Source organism: Manis javanica, chromosome 6 (genome assembly GCF_040802235.1).
Source record: "Manis javanica isolate MJ-LG chromosome 6, MJ_LKY, whole genome shotgun sequence".
NCBI lineage: Eukaryota > Metazoa > Chordata > Mammalia > Pholidota > Manidae > Manis > Manis javanica.
This window is the reverse complement of record NC_133161.1, coordinates 75,171,092-75,177,295: the sequence shown is the minus strand read 5'-3', so window position 1 is coordinate 75,177,295 and position 6,204 is coordinate 75,171,092.

Genomic DNA, 6,204 nt, shown 5'->3' with positions numbered 1-6,204 from the left:
CCTTCCTATGTGAAGGCAAACTGTTCCTGACTTTCCTGCTCAATGTCAGTGGAAAAGAAGGCATTAGCAAGATGTACCACATCATGATATGTTCTTAGTTCATGGCTGAAGGTGTCCATCAGGCCTGCAATAGAGGGGACAGCAGCAAGCATAGGGGGTATCACTGTATTCAGTTCTCTGTAATCCACAGTCATTTGCCAGGAGCCATCTGGTTTTTTTACTGGTCACACGGGGGAATTGAAAGGACTATGGGTGGACTTTATAATACCCACCTTTTCCAGTTCCTGGAGAGTTTCTCTTTATGCCCTCTAGGCAGTTTGTGTTGTTCGGTATTAGTCACCCACCAAGGCACAGGCAAAGCTATGTGCGGGTGCCGAGCATGTCCCCTTAGAACTGCCTTCACCACACATACTCTCAGTCTGAACTCACCTGCAGTGGTCTGCAACCATAGACCCTGCAGGATATCAATCCCCAAAATATACTCAGGGATAGGAGACATATACACAGCATACTCTTTTGGGATAGACGCCCTATTCCCAAAGGGATTTGGGCTTGTTTCACTCTGATAGCACTGTATCCATCTATGATAGTGGGGGTCCCAGAGAACCCCTCAAGGTTACCATGAAATCAGTGAACATTCAGCCCCTGTGTCCACCAGAGCCAGGACATGTTGTATGTTCACTGGGGACCAATGGATAGCTATTTCAACATGTGGCCTTTGATCCCCACCCCCTCAGTCCCTCAGGGCAGGTACCTTGACCTTCCCCTCAGTCAAACCGTGTTCCCCACTCATCTTCCTGTGTGGGCTCGAGTGATGTTGGCTTGCTCTCCAGAAGGAAGTCTTGCAAACACACAGGCCAGACTTGTGGCTCTGTTCTGACCTCTGCCTCTTTGGTCTTAATGGCTGGAACTGCTGCTCTGGTTTCAGCTGTTGCCATAGCTCTAGTAAGATCCTGTTTGACTTCCCATCAAATTTCCTTCCATCTGCTCCTGCCCATATTAAATCAACCCACATCTGGATCCCTGTCACCTTCATGGGGCCCTTTAAATTCTTCTTGTGAGTAGCAGACCTTATTTCTTTTCATGTTCTCATTGCTTCAGCCTCTCCTAAGTCTGCTACTGTATGTGTCACGTTGCTTATGGGCTGCCCTACATAAGGGGAAAGAATGGCCACCCAAAGTGGGATTTGGGAGCTGTTTTGAAGCACAATATTTCTCATCCCAGTAGTGAAAGGCTCTTCATCTGGGCCATAATTCTATGGACTACAGATGGCATTTCTCATGCCTAGCTCTCATAACACCTGTTGGAGCTCCACAGACATCTGCCATCTAGCAGGAGAGGATGGTAGATCACCCTGATTGGGCCACACAGCACAAAGTGTAGCCATAACCTAATCGAGGAGGGAGTGACTCCCTGGGGTCTGATGTGCACTTTGTAATCGCTGCCTCAAGGCAGGAAGCACTGTCAGGGAAGACAGCTTTCCCATCTCTGATCCCGACAGAACAATTCCATCCATCCCTAAGTCCCACAGACACAGGAGCCAAGCTGATATTGACTCTGAGAGCTTCTGCCGAAACTGGGAGCCCAAATCCACCAGCTCAGCCTGAGTAAAGGTGCAGAGTCTAGAGTGCTCCATGACCTGGGGAGGGGGCTGTGCTTCTCCTTGGGGAACTCTCTACTGCTGGGTCTTTATTTTCTTTACAACCACTGGGTGTGTATTCAATAGAGGAGGGGTCAGTGCCTCCAGCACCACTCCTTCATCCTTCCCCAGCTCCTCTATTCCCAGGCCTGATGGCACCTTTCTCTCCCCTCCTCTGCTACAACCTTTACCTTTTCTACTGTGCCTCACAGCAATGCTAGCTCAGTCTTCAGCAGCTCTCTTACCTTTATCTCAATGCTTTGCAGCTAGTGTTCTCATACCACCTCTGCCTTTACTTCCTTCAGGAGTTCATCTTTTTCCTTGATGGCCTTTTCCTTCTTCAGAGCACCAGGCAGCACTACTGTCTCATTGTGTAAGGAATCTTTGACCTCTTCAATGGCACCTTGCTGCTGGTGCTCTCATGCTGCCTCCTCTTGTATCAATGCCATCTCCTTCTTCAGTGAATTCACAGTAGTTTGCAGCTTGCATTCTTGTGCTATTTCTTGGGTCTTTTTCAGGAGCATGTCCTTCTCTTTTGTTGACTCTTTTAATAGTGTGAGAAGCAACCAACCCACAGTTCCTGCTGCCTCCTGGGCACTCTGTCTCTCAAAAGGCCTCCTTACTATACCAAGGGCCACCCCTACTGCCTCAGGTGTCACCTCCACTTGCCTCCAGTCCTGGGGTGGGGCCCAGTCCTCTAGGAGGCAAGCCACCTCAGATGACATACCCATTGGGGGACAATCCACTGTCGCCCCATTCACAGGGGCTGCCCGCTGAAGCACCCCTCCCATAAGGGCAGCCTGTCTTTTTCCTTGGTCAGCAATGAACACTGCCGACTTTTGCCATTTGTCTTGCCAATGGATTTCAGTCCCCGGCAAGTTTGCTATGGATTCAGTGTGACCAAAGAATAGATAGTAGAATGTTTCTTTGGGGTGAAAGGGTTTATTACCTGGCTTGTTCTCTGGTGGTAGGTCGAGCACCAGTGTCTCTTCCTCTGCTCAGAGCACTGGGCCCAGCTCTCTGTATAGCACAATAATAGCTTATTGCCTACGGGTGTGGAAGCAGTAGCCTAACAACAGGCCAGTTACATCACCAAAAACTGGCCATAGGAACCCCAATTTCCCCATAAATATATTTTGGAGATCTTTCTGAGTAGTTATAAAGAAGGTGCCTTATTTGTTTTAAACAGCTACATACAATTCCATTCTGTGAGAGCCTCACAATTCACTTAACCAGTCCCATGATGAATGCTGAGTTCCTGTCCACATTCTGTTTTCACAGCACTGATGTTCACAAAAACCAAAACAAAAAAAATGAATGGCAATGCCTATTTTCCATCTCAAATGCTTGCAGGCATATCTATGAAATACCTTCGTAGGAGTGGAGCCCCTGTATCAAAACTTAGGTATGCATTTTCAGTCTTGAAAGACACTGCCTAATTGCCCCGGACAGGGTTTTCCCAGTCTGCACATCCAAGAGCAGTGTACAAGAATGCATGTCTCCACAGCCTCACCCACAGACCATGTGCTCAAACTTTGGATTTTTGCCCATCTGTTAGATGAGAAATAGCATTTCATTGTAGTTTCAGTTTTCGTGGATGTCTTTATGAAGTAGTGTATCTTTACATATAATGAAGAGGCATTTTCCCCCGTGCATTCTATTCACACCCTTTGTAAAAATCTTGTACTGAACGGTGTAGCTGTTTTCATGATGCATCCTCATCCTGTCAGCATTCACCTCTACAATCTGAAAGCTGTGCGTGTGAGCACCTGTGCCACTGCCTGCAAGCTTTTTCCCTGGTTGTGGTGGCGTATGTGGTGAGCATACAAGGGAAGTCAGAAGAGGGGAGAGCTAATGCCCTAGAAGCCGATTTCATCCAACACCAAACAAGGATTTGGTGCATAAAACCCCATCTTCCTTTCCTGTGGATGAGAATAACTGACGCTGCCTCCCAGAGTCTCCCAGTGGAGTTGGGCTCACAGTGGTAACTGGCTTGAAAACCCATACTTTATTCCTTCCCTGCTCTACTTTCCCACTCTGTTCATGATTTCGTTTCCAGAATAAACTATTTGCATGAAAATCCTCACCTGGAGCAGGGGGAGGTTAGGAGGAACCCCAGCCAAGCCAGGGTGTGAGGCCTATCCTGAGGGCTCCCCTACGTGTGGCCTACAGACGGCCCTGGTGTGTGGCCCGCTACCACCAGTCTGATAAATCAGAAAGTGAGCTTAAAATTTTAGAAACTTTTATGACAATTTGATATTGCCACAATATTTAAGTATTTGTTACTTCACACACACACACACACACACACACACACACACACACACACACACACACACTCACATGGTCTGTGGTTAATTGAAAAACAAAATAAAACAAAATGGCCTTTACCTTGGATAGGTAGAGGTACTACTTTAAATGAAGGCACTAAGAGCCAAGGGTGGAAGTACAACTAGGAAAATTTTGGTTAGACATATGAGAGAATTTTCTAATTGCCCAGAGTGCCTAAAAATAGAAGAGTCCCTGTTGGTGGCAGTCAACATGCTTCTCATGGGAAGAGTTAATTGAAGCCTGCTTGCCTGGCCAGCTTTTGAGTTAAATCCCTGCATTTGTGACAAATCTCTTCTATTTTAACAGATCCTACTACTCTGCCGTAATGAAATTTGGACAGTAACTCAGTCATTTTTTTTATTTCCTTTTTTTTGAAGTGGTCTTTCCTCTTTGCCTAGGTTTTCTATTTTATTTGCCCTCTCTAGTTATTTCTTTTTCTTTGAAAGAAAGGATTAGTAAAAATGAAACTAAAACACACTGGCTGTGTTCCTTCAAAGCCTGCTGACTCTCTAAAAATCAGGGAAAAGTTTAATTCTAGTTGCTTCTGTTCTAATAGTTTTTGATGTGCTGTAAGTTCCATCCTAGCAGCCCTTCCTAATGACAAAACTGAGAAACTGACAACTATAGGTAATGGCACTGGAGTTTCTCTTAAACACTAAGGTTTTTCAACTAGTGCTAATACTAAATGGAAAGTGTTATGAGATTTCCTGGGTGAAGTCACTGGATCTAAAGAACAAATAAATTCAGTCAGTACACAGAGCACCAAGGTGAAACCAGGGAGAAAGAAAACATTTGTCTTTCATCTCCTGGAGAAGAACTGTACTCTCCCTAGCTACTCTTTGAGTCCTCAGATTGGGATTTTGCCTACCTCCACTTGAACAAAGCTCCCCTTGATGCTTAGGAAAGCTTGTGGTGAAACTGGAGTGGGAAGATTAAAATGACAGTTGCAAGAGAGTTGACATCAATGCTGAAACCACAGATCACACATCACTACAACCTTACAGGGTGCATTACAAGAATGAAAGGCAAATGTGGAGTGTTAAGGATTGGCAATCGGGAGTATTTAAACTGTGAATGGGCTTCCTTTCAAAAAATGTTTCTAAAAGAATTGCTAGTAGCTGTGCAACACAGAGAAGACAACTAGTAATTCTACAGCATCTTATTACGCTGATGGACAGTGACTGTAATGGGGTTTGTGGGGGGGACTTAGTGAAGGGGGGAGCCTAGTAAACATAATGTTCTTCATGTAATTGTAGATTAATGATACCAAAAAAAAGATTAGGCACACACACACACACACACACACACACACACACACACACACACATACACACACACACAAAGAATTGCCAGTAGTTGACTTTGTCCAGCCTAATATATGGATTCAAGGGACACTTTGGAGGACAACGTGAGTGTCTTACGTGATAGTGTGGTGTTGAAAGGGAATGTCCCCGGAGTCAAGACTGTTTGATTCAAAACCCAGTTCTGCCTCTTACTAGTTAAGGCACTCAATGTTTTTAAGGCTCAGTTTCTTCTGAAAAATGGGGTAAGAGTGCTTTAGAGAATTGTTATGAAGATTAAGTAAGATAATGCATGTGAAGTGTTTAGCACAGGCTTTGCTCAAAGTATTATACAACAAACATTAAGAAAATCTTTGCAAGATTCCCCTGTTGTAGGACGCGTGGAACTGGGTACTTTTGTTCTGTTGGGTTAGGGGCAGGGGTGCTCTATCCTGCTCTCCCACATGCCTCTGCTCTAACCCCAGTTCCTTTTTCTTCCCCCTTGATCTTTCTTCTCCTTTATCTGGGCCTTTTCTTACTTCCTCTACCTGGGAGTTCAGGGGCTGCAGAAGGAATTGCTCCTCGTATAGCTGTGTATTTGGAGTGTCTGGGCCCATGCGGGGAGGCCAGGTCAGGAGCCTCTCATGTCAAACGTCTTGGCCCCGAACTCTAAGGATTTTTGCCTTGAGCTTGAGGAAAGGTAATGCATAGGAGTGATTTATTCTCTTTCCCTAAATTCTAATGAACAAATCTTTGTAAGTGTGGATGATTTTTCTACATTGTAACCCTTATTTATTACAGAAAACTGGAGTAGGATCATGTAGGGTTATTTTTGGTGTGAGCATGTACATTGTGCTGTGGTGATGGAGAATGAGAACTGCAGGCTCAGCGTGAAGCACCTTGCCTGCCATTCTGCCTTGATTTTGGTAAAAGGTCTGGAATCTTTTGAGCTCC